This window comes from Arachis ipaensis, chromosome B6 (genome assembly GCF_059453495.1).
Source record: "Arachis ipaensis isolate K30076 ecotype BB chromosome B6, ASM5945349v1, whole genome shotgun sequence".
In the NCBI taxonomy this organism is placed as follows: Eukaryota; Viridiplantae; Streptophyta; class Magnoliopsida; order Fabales; family Fabaceae; genus Arachis; species Arachis ipaensis.
Window position 1 is genome coordinate 83,002,604 of NC_142441.1, and position 15,285 is coordinate 83,017,888.

Consider the following 15,285-nt stretch of genomic DNA (forward strand, 5'->3'; position numbering starts at 1 on the left):
ATGTCTAGGTATGTTTTGTTGAATCTTTCCATGTAGTTGCGAAGACTTTCCCGATCTCCTTGCTTGATTCCTAATAGACTGGGGGCGTGCTTAGCCTTATCTTTTTGGATGGAGAATCTGGCCAGGAACTTTTTGGCTAAGTCATCTAATGGTTGTCTTTGTGAGAGTTGTTGGAAAAGCTTTGCAGCGAACTGCATCTGAGGCGTCGGTGAAGTACATTTTACTTCTGAAATTGTTGAGGTAATGGTTGGGATCTGTAGTGCCATCGTACAAAGTCATATCCGGAAGTTTGAAGTCTTTAGGGATTTTGGTCTTCATGATTTCCCTAGTGAATGGATCTTGATCCTTGCGAGAATTGTCCTCAGGGGTGGACTGAGTAGCTTTGGCTTTGAGATCGGCTTCGAGTTTTAGAAGTTTATCTTATAATTCTCGGCATCGCCTTACCTCTCTTTGTAGATCCTTCCCAACTTCTCGTTGATGCTGGGTTTCTTTTTCAAGTTGCTTTAAACGATCTTGAAGCGCTTCTATCGCTCCCGGATTCGGTGAGTCTTTGTTCCTGTTAGATTCTGGGGTATCTTTCGGTGTAGCATCTGCGTTTTTGTGTGGCGCTCTATCCTCTAGATCTAAATCGTGGTCGTTGTCATGGTTGTCCGCCATGGTGATGGGATGACTTCCAAGTTTCCCGGCAATGGCACCAATGTTCCGAGGGTTACCTGAAACTGTAGGTCGATCTCGGACGAGATCTTCTGTGCTGGTCAGAGATGACGTATCCAGCTGGTGGGTGGCAGCCGGAGCTGTCGTGTCTGACTTGTGGGACTGGCTGCACTGCTGATCCTTCGTCACCGGAGGGTGGGGGGTACCTAGGTGCTCCAGTGTATTTATAATGGTGTAGAGTGACCTTCTTAGATAAGATAAGTTAGTTATCTTTATCTTATCTTATCTTATCTTTGGGTGAAGTCAGCTTATCTTCAAGGGAACTGCCTTTATCTCAAAAGGCTTGGACTGCCTTTGGATTTGGGTCGTGTTCCTCTATTTGGGCCCTTTACTGGGCTTTCCTGTCGATTTGGCTGACCTCTTTGAGAAGAGGTCGGATAGCCTGACCTGAAGAGGTCGGTCGCTTTGTTACTGAACATCCCGGGTCGGATAGCTCGACCCAGGGTGTGAACAACCTCTTTAAGGTGTCTCTTATGGGATGACTTAGAGATCCCTCCTCTTGCGAATCCTCCATTGATCATGTGGACGTGTCTCTCTGGGGTGTGAGGGGGGCATTAAGCTCATCCACCCTCTTCATCCCTTCTTCTCTTTTTTGGTTCATCCGCTCTGTGGGCTAAGAACAGATCTAATCTCCCTTCTCATGCCAATTTTTCTATGACATTCTTCAGGTTGTGGCACTCGTTAGTGGGATGCCCGTATATCTTATGGTATTCGCAATATTCTGTCCGACTTCCACCTCTCTTGCATTTAATCAGGCGAGGGGGTAGAATCTTCTCAGTGTTGCATATCTCTCGGTAAACATCTACAAGGGACACCCGAAGAGGGGTGTAGTTGTGGTACTTGCTAGGTTTCTCAGTAAATTAATCTTCTTTTTTCCTAGACTCTTTATCCTTGTCCCGAGTTGGGTGGAAGAGTCCGGTCTTTGAGGCTTCTTCTAGTCGGGAGTTCTCCTCCATATTGATGTATTTTTCTGCTCGTTCTTGTACCTTATTCAGAGATGTTAGGTGTTTTTTGAATATGGAGTGGCTAAATGGTCCTTCCCATAGCCCATTGATGAGTCCCATAATCGCTGCTTCTGTAGGGAGGTTTTGTATGTCAAGGCAGGGTTTATTGAATCTCTCCATATAATTGCAAAGGCTTTCCCAATCTCCTTGTTTGATCCCTAGCAAGCTCGGAGTGTGCTTGGTTTTATCTTTCTGGATGGAGAACCTGGCTAAAAAATTTTTGGCGAGATCATCAAAGCTTGTGATCGACCTTGGTGGTAAGCTATCGAACCACTTTATCGCCGTCTTAGTCAAGGTGGTTGGAAAAGCTTTGCAACAGGTTGCATCTGAGGCATCCGTGAGGTACATCCGACTTCTGAAGTTGCTGAGGTGATGACTTGGGTCAGACGTACCATCATATGGGGTCATGTCAGGGGCATTGAAGTCCTTTGGGACTTTAGCCTTCATGATTTCTTTTGTGAATGGGTCTTGGTCTTTGTGGGGGCTATCTTCATGGTTAGACCGAGCAGTTTTAGTTTTGAGGTCGGCTTCGAGCTTTAAATGTTTGTCTTCCAGCTCTGGACGCCGTCTTGTTTCTCTCCGAAGATCTCGCTCGACTTTGCACTGACATTTGGTGTCTTGTTCGAGTTGTCTGAGGCAATCCTGTTGCTCACGAATGGCATCCAAAATTTTAGTGTTTTGAGTCTGCTTATCTCCCTTGGATTGGTGTGTGTCCTTTGGGGAGTTTGGTGTGGCATTCGTGTTCTTGAACGGCGTTCCTTCTTCCAGTCTGGAGTTATGGTCGTTGATAGGGTTACTTTCCATGTCGATGGGATGACTTCAGGGTTCCCCGTCAATGGCGCCAATGTTCCCAGGGTTACCTGAAACTGGGAGGTCGATCTCTAATGAGATCTTCTGGTTTGACTAGAACTGTCGTGTCCGACTTGTTGGGATGGGAGGCGCTGCTGGTCCTCGTCACCGAAGGGGGGTGGTATCTGCAAGAGACTCCGATGCTTAAGTCAGCACGGGCTTTAAGCAGGTTCTTTTGTAGAATTGGAATATATGTTATACCTAGGTGCTCCAGTGTATTTATAGATAATGATTGATGATCTTCCTTTTAGATAAACTGGTTATCTTATCTTATCTTTTAGGGAGGATGTCTTTATCTTTTGGTCAACCGCCTTCTAGTGGGCGGTGTCCTTTTGTTCTTGGGCCTTCTTGGGCCTCTATTGCGGTATTCTGAGCTCTCTGCAAAGAGGTCGGTAATAAACCAACCTTCCAAGAGGTCAGTTGATGAGCGGATAATTTATACGCTTTTTGGCATTGTTTTTACATAGTTTTTAGTATGATTTAGTTAGTTTTTAGTATATTTTTATTAGTTTTTAAATAAAAATCACATTTCTGGACTTTACTATGAGTTTTTGTGTTTTTCTATTATTTCAAGTAATTTCTAACTGAAATTGAGGGACTTGAGCAAAAATCAGATTCAGAGGCTGAAGAAGGACTGCAGATGCTGTTGGATTCTGACCTTCTTGCACTCAAAGTGGATTTTTCGGAGCTACAGTAATCCAAATGGCACGTTCTCAATTGAGTTGGAAAGTAGACATCCAGGGCTTTCTAGCAATAGATAATAGTCCATACTTTTTCTCGAGTTTAGATGACGCAAACTGGCGTTCAACGCTAGCTTTCTGCCCTATTCTGGCGTTAAACGCCAGAAACAGGTTGCAAAGCAGAGTTAAACGCTAGAAACAAGTTGCAAGCTGGCGTTTAACTCCAAGGAAGACCTCTACACATGAAAGCTTCAATGCTCAGCCCAAGCACACACCAAGTGGGCCCGGAAGTGGATTTCTGCATTATTTACTTATTTCTGTAACCCTAGTAACTAGTTTAGTATAAATAGAACTTTTTACTATTGTGTTAGGAATCTTTGATCACTTTTGAGACTATCCTTGTATCACTTTTGATCTCTTGATCACGTTTAGGGGGCTGGCCATTCGGCCATGCCTGGACCTTGTTCTTATGTATTTTCAACGGTAGAGTTTCTACACACAATAGATTAAGGTGTGCAGCTCTGCTATCCCTCATGAATTAATGCAAAGTACTATTGTTTTTCTATTCAATTCAAGCCTATTTATTCTCTAAGATATTCATTGACACACAAGAACATGATAAATGTGATGATTATGTGACGCTCATCATCATTCTCACTTATGAATGCGTGCCTGACAAACACTTCCGTTCTACATGCAAACAAGCTTGAATGCATATCTCTTAGCCTCCTGATCTACGATTAGAGTCTTTGTGGTATAGGCTAGAATTATTGGCGGCCATTCTTGAGATCCGGAAAGTCTAAACCTTGTCTGTGGTATTCCGAGTAGGATCTGAGAAGGGATGGCTGTGACGAGCTTCAAACTCGTGAGTGCTGGGCTTAGTGACAGACGCAAAAGGATTACTGAATCCTATTCCAGTATGATCGAGAACCGACAGATGATTAGCCGTGCGGTGACAGCATATTTTGGACCATTTTCACTGAGAAGACGGGATGTAGCGATTGACAACGGTGATTTCCAACATACAGCTTGCCATGGAAAGGAGTATGAAGGATTGGATAAAGGCAGTAGGAAAGCAGAGATTCAGAAGGAACTAAGCATCTCCATACGCTTATCTGAAATTCTCACCAATGAATTATATAAGTATCTCTATCCTATCTTACGTTTTATTTATATTTTAATTATTAAAACTCTATAACCATTTGAATCCGCCTGACTAAGATTTACAAGGTGACCATAGCTTGCTTTAAGCCGACAATCTACACGGGATCGACCCTTACTCACGTAAGGTTTATTACTTGGATGACCCAGTGCACTTGCTGGTTAGTTGTGCGAGATTGTGAAGAAGAACTACGATTAAGAACGTGCGTATTAAGTTTTTAGCACCATTACCAAGGAATGAACGATCACGATTTCGTGCACCATCGGTTTATTTACCTTGGGCCAACTCAGACCTTGTAGCTCAGACCAATGTATGAACACTTAGTTTTAATTACCTGATTTAGTTTCTTACACTTCAAGATTCCTTGCATGTTAAGTCTAGTAGTTTAATTTGTTGATCATGACTCCCAATCCCGGAATTCTAACCAATATCGATGCACATGTTTGCCCATTCCTTGTGAGACGATCCGATGTTTGAATACTTCGGTTTACTTTTATTGGGGTTGAACTTTGTGACAACCAATCTTTTAAAATTTGATTTGAGGATCCATTGTTTGTTAGAACTATGCTTACAACGGGATTTTTTTGAGAAATTCTTTATCGACAATAATCTTTGCATCAGGCATACAAGGGGATCAATTTTGGGAGCTCCAAGCTTGTGAAGAACTCCATCAAAACTTGGTGAAATTGATTGAGAACCTTGGAGCAAAATGGAAGACCAAGCATTGGTGGATGTTCAAGAATGGATTCAAGCACAAGCCACCTTGATGAGAGCTCTCCATAAGTCCAACTTAAGGACAATAAATAAAAGTACTAGGTGGGGGACACTCCACCATGGTAAACTCTTTTAATTTTTCCTTTTTGTAAATATTGGTAAATTAGTTTAATTTCATGTTTTGATTAGCTTGTTGAGTTTAGTTAGTAGTCTAGTATGTTAAATAAGGTTTTATGGTGTTTTGGTAGTTGTTTAGAGGTTTGGAATACTTGGTTTGGTGCAAGAACTTGGAAAAAATTTGAAAATCAGAGCATCCAGCCACGTGTACACGTCGCCCATGTATATGCGTGACCCCAAGTTTTTTGACCACTCATTGATGAAGAGATTCGTCGTGTTGGTTTAGAATTTCTCTTATAGAAGTAAGAACTTCGTTGTAAGCATAGCTCCAAACCAACAAACAATTCTCACATAAAAAATTTAGGTTGTCACAAGTACAAACCCCAAATGAAAATTAACCGAAGTATTTAAACTCCGTGTCATCTCACAAGGAATTGCAATGAAGTGTTCAATTATTCTCTTCAAAGTTTTCAATCATGATATACTTTGGAGGTTGTACATCCTCCTCAACATCAATGTCAAGCTTCTTGAAAGAGGGCTCTCTAATGCTACATTCCCATGGACTTCCAACATCTCCTAGGTTTTCAACCACTCCTTCCGGCTCAATTATCTCAACTTCCTCCCCTTGTGGCAATTCTTGCTTCAACTCCTCTTCTTTACCTTGAAGCTCTAAACTCACAACTTCACTATGCTCCTTGATTGCTTCTCCATATTCAACAATGGGAGAGCCTTGGTCATATAGGCTTAGGCGGGATGAGACCATATTGCTAACGGATTTCGCTAGGATAGCCATCTTGGCTCCTAGCTCTTTAAACTCCTTTTCCATCCCCTCTTGTTGCCATTGGAGTTGAGAGTCAAGATCTCTTAGTTCTAGCGTGAGGGCTTCATCGGGGGCGGTGGTGGAAAAGAGGGTTCATTGTTTGAGGGGAAGGCATTATAGTTCGAAGGTGGTTCATTTTGGTAACGGTATGGAGTTGGTGTATATTGAGGTGGTTCTTGAGAGTAGTTGTGTTGGAATTGTGGTGGTTCTATGTATGGTTCATATGGCTCATAAGGTGGTTAGTAGGGTGGATAAGGATTAGGGCCATATGGAGGTGTTTGGTGGTATGGGACTTGTGAGTAAGGTGGTTCAAAACCATGTTGAGGGGGTGGTTCATAGGCATGTGACGGTAGTTGTTGACAATCACAATAAGGGTCACAACATCCATTAGATTGATATGCATTAGGATGAGAGTTATACCCATAAGAATCCAGAGGTTGTTGTTGCCAAGAAGGGTGATCAACCCCTTGAGGCTCCTCCCACTTTTGATTGTTCCATCCTTGATGCATATTGTCATTATAGTTCCCATTCCCTACAACATAATTTGAGCCAAACTCATAGCCAAAGGGGTGAGAATTCATAATAGCAAATGAAAATGAAAACAAAACTAGTAAGAACTAATAAAAACTAACTCCTAAAACAAGCAAAAACTAGCAAAGAAGCATATTAACATATATACAATAGCCAATAACATAACACCATTGCAATTCCCCGGCAACGGCGCCATTTTGATGAAGAGATTCGTCGTGTCGGTTTAGAATTTCTCTTATAGAAATAAGAACTTCGTTGTAAGCATAGCTCCAAACCAACAAACAATTCTCACATAAAAAATTAAGGTTGTCACAACTAGAAACCCCAAATGAAAATTAACCGAAGTATTTAAACTCCAGGTCTCACAAGGAATTGCAATGAAGTGTTCAATTATTGGCTATGAGGATGCAAGGGGTTTGATTTTATATTTTTGCAAGAAAAGTATATGGCAAGAAAAATTAAATGACAAGAAAGTAAAATGACAAAAACTAATGAAATAAAGGAAAAGTACTCTTGGCTAGACATAGGTAATTGAGATCGCCATCCTTGTCAACAAACCATACATTGATAATTATGAGGGACCAAGCTCATTAAGTCTACTTCCAAAAGCCTTAAGTACGTAATAGAAGGCTTGAAGTACGTCAAATGGCTTTGATCACATCAACCCATAAGTCACCACCTACCTACTAATTAGATTAGTAGTGGGTTGGTATCAATGAGTATCAAATTGATCACCAAGGGTTCTCAAATCACCAAATCATTGAGACCCAATGACTCAAGCTCACTCAATTCCCTTAGCCTAGGCCAAGAGTAAAGAAAACTACTCAAAAACTAATGAAAGCATTTTATCAAACACCTAATGTGCAAGAAAAGTAAACATCACCAAATGCAAGAATTAAAGAAACCCATAACTAACATAAGCAAGAAATCAATAATAACAACTAAGAAAGCAATAAAAGACATAGAAACATAAAATTGCATTATAAGAAATCAAGATCCAACAATGGTTCATCAATATAAAGGAGAACAAAACAAGAAACTAACAAGAGAAACTAAGAAGATTAAGACAATAGAACACTAAAATGTAAAGAGAATTGAAATCAAAACAAGAATTGAAAGAGAAAATTGAGAGTGATTAACTTAACTTTACCCTAATTTCTATCCTAAATCTAGAGAGAGGAGAGAGCCTCTCTTTCTAGAATTCTACTCTAAAACATGATGTAAACTAAACTATGACTACTTGGTTCATTCCCCCTTCAATCCTTGGGTTCAATAGCATCAGAAATGAGTTGGATTGGGCCCAAAATGAGCTACAAATCGCTCCCAACGAGTTGCCCAAAATGGACCCACGCTGATCCATCGGCGCGTGCGCGTCATATGCACGTGCACGTCCCTATACGTCAGGAAACTATGGCAAATTTTATATCATTTCGAAGCCCCGGATGTTAGCTTTCCAACACAACTAGATCCGCCTCATTTGGACCTCTATAGCTCAAGTAATGGTCAATTGAGTGTGAAGAGGTCAGGCTTGACAGCTTTGCGCTTCCTTCATTTCTTCATGAGTTCTCCCACTTTGCATGCTTTTCTCCTCACTTCTTCCATCCAATACTTGCCTTATGAACCTGAAATCACTCAACAAACACATCAAGGCATCGAATGGAATTAAGGTGAGTTAAAATCACCACTTTAAGGGCCTAAAAAGCATGTTTTCACATTTAAGCACAAATCAAGGGAGAATTGCAAAACCATGCTATTTCATTGAATAAATGTGGGAAAAGGAGATAAAATCCCCCAAATTAAGCACAAGATAAACCACAAAATTGGGGTATATCACTCATGCATACGCCTCGCCATGCGTACGCGTGACATCCAAATTTTTCAGGGCCAGTACAAAAACCAGAGAGTTACGCGTGGAGTGTGCTGAAATTGTGCCTCTAGCACAATCTTCACCCATGTGTATTCCTGACCCACGCGTACGCGTCACTTATCTCTCTCTTCACTGACGCGTGCGCGTCGTCGTTGCGTACATGTCACACCTCATTTTCGCCATTCACGCGTACGCGTGACATGACGCGTACGCGTGACCCTGCCCTGTTTCACCCACGCGTACGCATGAGAAGGAAATCTGCTAGCGACCCACACACGTCATTCAGGCGCACGCGTAACGAGTGGCACATGACTCACTTAAAGTGAATTCGCTGGGGGCAATTTCTGAGCTTTTCCGACCCAAGTCCAACTCATTTTTAAGGCTATTTCATGCAGAATTGAAGATTGGACAAGGGGGGAGCAATTAGATTGGCTTAGGAACATGTTATAGGTAGTTTTCTAGAGAGAGAAGCTCTCTTGTCTCTCTAGAATTAGGTTAGGATTAGGTTAATTTCTCTTAGATCTAGGTTTAATTTCCTGTTTCCAACTTGTTTTCCTTTTAATTTCTTCTTCTAGCACTCTAATTCTCCTAGTTTCTCTTGTTATTTCCTTTATTTTAGCCTCTTTTATATTTATGAATGCTCTTGTTAATTTTCCTTTTCATTTAATACAATTTAAGTTTTATGTCCCTTTATTGTTTAATTGAGTTGTTGTTATTATTTCCTTGCAATTGGGTTGTTGTAGATTTTATTATTCTTGCAATTTAACATGCTTTCCTTTTAACATGCTTTCCTTTGACAAAATGCTTGGTTGGATGTTAGAGTAGCTTTTTGAGCATTCTTGGCTTGAAAAGAGAAATTAGGTAATCTTGAGTCATTAATACCCAACTCATGTTGGTGATCTAGAGTTGTTAGTTAATATTGTTTTCATTGACTCTAATCTCTTGCTAATTCAATTAGTAAGTTGATTAGGACTTATAGATTGAGATTAACTAGTCTTATTTGACTTTCTCTCATGTGAAGATAACATTATACCTTCTTCCATTGTTGGAGATGACTAAATAGGATTAGCTCTTGTTAATCATTGTATGATAATTGATGACTAGGATAGAAAGCCTATATTTTCAATCCTTGCCATGAATGTCTCTCTTTAATAATTGTTTTATTTAGTTGTTTGCTTTATTTTCTTGCCCCTTTTTACCAACCCACCCCTTGGATACCATAACCAATAGTACGCACACCTCATTGCAATTCCTTGAGAAGACGACCCGGGACTAATACTCTCAGTTATTTTTATTGGGTTGGACTTGTGACAACCAAAATTAAACTTTGATTTGAGGATCAATTGTCGGTTTGGGCTATGCTCATAACGAAATTATTTTGTTAAATTTTGAACCAGTATAAATCCTCACATTATGCGTATAGAGGGACTGTCCGCAGTTAACTACTAGGACATGTCTGGCTGGCTATGTAACTGACAGTTGATATCAACAGCCATAGGACAAACATACATCATGTGCATTTGTTTGCTTGCCTTGGTTTGCATTCTTGGGTTTGCCTAATTGATATTTATGTTTAACTGCTATGTGTTCTATTTGCTTTAATTGTAAGTTAGCTATGTTTTCTTTGTTTGCTTGCTTGTCTGTGTGATTCCACTGGAGGTGGAGGTTTTGGAGGAAAGAGGACGATGGGGGGTTAGGTTAAGATTTTGGTTAAGTTTAGGAATCCGTAGAAAATCACCCTTGTTTATGGATACTGTTTTAAGTCTTCAAGTTTTATAATCTAAGTATCGGAATTCTAGGATTACCTCTGGCTTTTCCAGGACCTTATATATTATATATGTGGGCACCTTAACCATACTGAGAACCCTTGGTTCTCATCCCATATGATATTATTGTTTTTCAGATACAGGTCAAGATACGCCTCGCTAGCCGTTTGAATTTCTATTGCAGCGAAGATAGGAGTCTGGGCTTTTATATTTTATTTTGTATATATATACATATCTATATGCTTAGACTTTTCCTTCTACGTATTATACCTTGGTGCCTCATAGAGGCTTTTGTTGGAGAACTAGGGTTTATTTTGAGAACTTTAGATTTGGGATTATATGTATATATGTATGTAAATATTCTACGGCCAGCCTTAGTTTTGCAGGCTAAGCTTGGAGCTTGATTACTATGTATCCTTGGTCCTCTATTCTTTTGTATATATGTATTTATTTGCACTTAAGCTTTTCATCATACCCCAGTAAACGTTATTCATGAGCGTAACGCTTTTGTTTTAACTTATCTTCAAAAGGTTCATAGATATAAATCTTTTTCAACTATATTATATATAATATTTTAATTTAGAGGTCATAATACCACACCACCTTAGTTTTATGACTTAAGCATAAAGCTTTTGTTCTAGGGTGTTACATTATGGTATCAGAACAGTTTGTTCCTGTAGAGCCTGAGGAATGGTCTAACTATGCTTCTGAGCATACTCTAGCTATGTGTACATGCTATTCAGGATGTCTACTTGACATATATAGCATAAATGTTCATGAGCATTATCTTTGAAGATTCGAGGAACTAGACCTTAGATATTAAAACTGATCACCTTAATATCAATTGGTTGGTGTGGACAAGACCCAAATGGCATCTAATGGACGCGAGTGAGATGATACGATTGATTTTAGGGTTGTTGCTGTGTGAGCTACTACTGAAAAGGATGGATCGAGTAACTTAAGAATGGTGATGGAGGCGGTGATGGATTAGGTGGAGAGATAACCAAGGACTAGAACTCGTGCAACTGAATAAATGGTCGACAACGTTTAGTGAGAGAGATAAAGAGATTCAAGGAGTGTTCTGGTAGAGTACATGAATGACTAAGATCCTAGTGGCTTATAATCAGAGTAACACTGCGGAAGTGCGTTGAATTTAGTGGTTATAGAATTTTATTGACATGAGAAAGGAGTATTGGAATATGCGAATGGATTTAGGATTGACATAGGATCGAGGAACGGAGAGTGCGTGTATATGGGTTTAGGTTATAATGATTTGACTAAGACTGAGAAATTGAGCAATCGTTCAGTGTCTGAGATAGCTAAGAAGGATTTGAGAACAATTTGACTTAGATAGAACTCTTGAAGGGTAAGAAAGTTTGCAGTCCTTAAAAAAGAACTAGACTAAGTTAAGAGTGAAATAAACGGGTATAGTTAGGCTTGAATTTGATTAAGTTTATGATGTTGTACCTGAGACTAGAGAATGTGAATTTGTGTTTAAATTCATGTTGGGAGAATGGCAAAATGAATGATAAGAGGTTGGATAAATCTAAGGGAGCGTATGTCAAGATTTGAGAGCGAATTTTCGAGGGCAAAAATTTCTGTTAAAAATGACTAGCCAATAAATTAATTATTAAGCAAATAAATTTAAAAATGGAATTTTATGGTTTAGTAAAGTAGAACTAATTAAAACAAGAATTTTGACACTAATTTTAAAAAATTTGGCCTAAAAATGGGCCGAACCGGGCGCGTATTGGGCCCAAGGCCCAACCCAAAACCCATTTAAATGAGTGACACAGCCACTTCATCCCTTCATTCATCATTAAAATCATGATGAAATTGGGAAAGGGAGGAGAAGAAATCTCAAACCTTTGGCTCCAACTTTCATTCCATATAAGTTTTGATCCGAAGCTCCGATTGACGAGCCGTCAGTGGCAACGCGTTTGTCTTGAAATTCTCTATAAAGCCCTCTAATAAATTTGGTAAGGAATTTTCTTTTTCTTATCCAAATCTTTCCTCTTTAGTTTCGAATTTAAGGGATTTTTGGTATTAAGGATTATGTGGTTTTGGTATTTTAGGACCGAATTAACTTGCAGGTATTGTCGGGTTTAGCTCACTTGAGTTAACTCATATTTTCCCTCTGCCTCTGGTTGTGTGATCCCTTCTACTGCTTGCCCTACAGCAGTGCCTTGGCTAACCCCAGGTCCAATAGAAGCAAGCCCTACAGCCAACGCAGCAGCAACAACAGAAGCAGCTGCAATCAGTGGATTCATGATAAGTTCCTCTCATCCAAAAAAGGGGAAATGGTTAATGATACAAGTAACCAATTTTGACTTGAATTTTTTAATTAATAATAAAGATTTATTCAGTCGAAATAATTGAGAAAAAATGAAGAAAAAAAAAGAAAGCATATTTATTGAACTGTTGGAACTACTTCGATATTTCTCTATTTTTCTATTCCCATAGTTTTGTAAATCCGTATAACTTTTGTTCCTATCTTCCCTTAAAATAAAATTTTGGAACTATTCTTTTCTTCTAGAGTTTTCTTGATTCAATTTCGTTAGTCATTCATCAAGATTCAATTCATAATTACAGATGAATATAGAAAGGCTTTATTTTTTTTAATCCCTATCGAAATTGATAGTAGCAGGACAAATTTGGATAACTATATTTATAGTTAGTTTCTAGATAATTCGTTAACATCCAATATCTAGTATCACATATACATGTATTTCTTCTATATCGTAAACCAATTGTTCATGTATTCAATTGGATTCGAGAAGCATTCTTTGAAACCTTTCAAAAGACTTAAAAAAAAGAAAGAGTTATCCTTTAGCTATTATATTATAATTTTATTATATACACACCGGCTTGACTCCTCTTTCAAATCTTAGTCTTAAGTTTTTACTAGCCCTTTTCTTCTTTTTGATTATATCCTCGTTTATATCCATATGGTATAATCAATCTAAAAAAATTCGTTCTACCGAAGAATTGAATCTTTGCAACGAAATATTGAAATTTGAGTGATCTAAATAGAATTTTTATTTATTGTTAAATTGAATATGAATGAAATACAAATATGTTCTAGTTTTATGTAATATCCATTTTAATCACATGTCGTAAATTGAAATATCCTACAAAGTTCAAAGTGAAAGTTCTTAATATTTACATTTACAACATTAATAGACTCTAATCAAATAATATTCAAATTAGATCTATATTATAATGTAAAAAAAATATTTATGTTATAGACTGAATGAACAAAATAAAATACAACAAAAACAACACCAAAAAGTTATTGAAAAAAATTGACAACAAAGATTCATTTTAGTTTAGTAAAAAAATAAATAGGAAAAGATTCATTATTTAAAAGATGTTTTTCCTAATTTTTTTTACATCTCTCAAGTAATCTTTTCTATTTTTTTACCAAATCATATATTTATTTAGGTTTAGACATTACTTAAGGGATCTTATATTGTTTCGAAAAAAAAAAACAGCAACATACTAACCATTTCTTTTTTTTTTCTTTGAATTATACAAATTCAGGATTGTATTCCAGAATACACTTTTGCTTGCAATAGTTTTTCTTTATCAATTCTAACAAAATTTACTATTGTTTACTTTGCTCAAATTTTATCTTTTCGCTTTCTCTATAAAAAAGATACTTAATATGTTGTTCTAATTTATTTTATTAATTTTTGCTACCCTTCTGTACTTGCCCCTGAGAAAACAAAAATCAACTCGAACTCCATCGTGTATTATTCAGATCATCAACCCCTCTCATGTTCCCCAAACACCCAGTTTCAGTAGAACAAAACAAACGATGTCGAGCCAAGAGCACTCCCATTTCCATATACTCGAAAAAATAGTGGATAGAAGAATCCACATCTAATCTAATTATGTCTTTCAAGCCGCACATTACTTCTTCAAAAAATATTTCTCCAAAATGTCCATGAACTGTTGCTCCTGGAGTCGCCAAATAGGTATTATCCGATCCTATTAATATGGAATCCATTTTAACAATTAAAACTTGTCCCGGTTTTAATTTTAGTTCTAGTCCATTTTTTGTTTGAGATAGACATACATTTTCACAAATAAATTGTCCCAGGCTAATTATTGTAATTATTTTTTCATAATATTTAGAATCATAATCATGATGGAGAAAATTCCAATTCAAACGGAATGTATTTAATTTTATGTTGCTGCATGGATCGGGCTTTTAAATTACCTCGGTTTCATCCATTAAAAAATTTTTTAATGCTTGACAATTTTTTTTAACTTGTCCAGTTTCAAATTTTTATTCATTGAGATCTAATTATGAGTTATTAAAAGGTAAACTGAATAAAATTTTGAAACTTGAAGTGCTATTCCTACGGGACCTAATGAATTCTTAATTGAAATTTGAAGATCCTTTTTTATTTTTTTATTCTCTTTTTTATTTTCAGCTCGATGTAGTATTTTACATTGCTAAAAGGTGTAACGACCCAATTTTCAATATGTCTAGATCATATCGGAAATTGAGCGCTATCAATTTGTCTTCCTAATTATTATCTATTATTTATCATATGAGCCTGTTTCGCTGTTAAAAACATAGTTAATTTGCGAGGTATTTTTTTCTTTGAAAACGTTTGGATTAATAGATAGAATCATTCATAATCATTCCACAACTGATAACAGATAAAACACTTACAAACAACCACACATAAATACATCGCAAGCAGTTAATAACATTCAGCGATTCAGCATTTATTAGAGTATAGACTTTTAGTTAGAACATCCCTAGATATAGCTAGATAATAACTATATACATATATACATACAACATCCCAGGCCTTGACCTGTTCAAGAAGTCCCTAAGCTGACGCCCAGGCTAGCCTAGACTCTATACTCACCTAGTCCCTCTAGTGAAAGTATGTTCTAAGTCTTCAAAACTCAAGTCAGGTGGAACGTCATCGAAAGGTAGAACATCATCTGTTACTCCTCTGCACGATCAGACATTGCCATATGACGTCTCTCTGGTATCTCATCAAGTAGCCACACAGCAGGAGTCTCGTACACAGGATT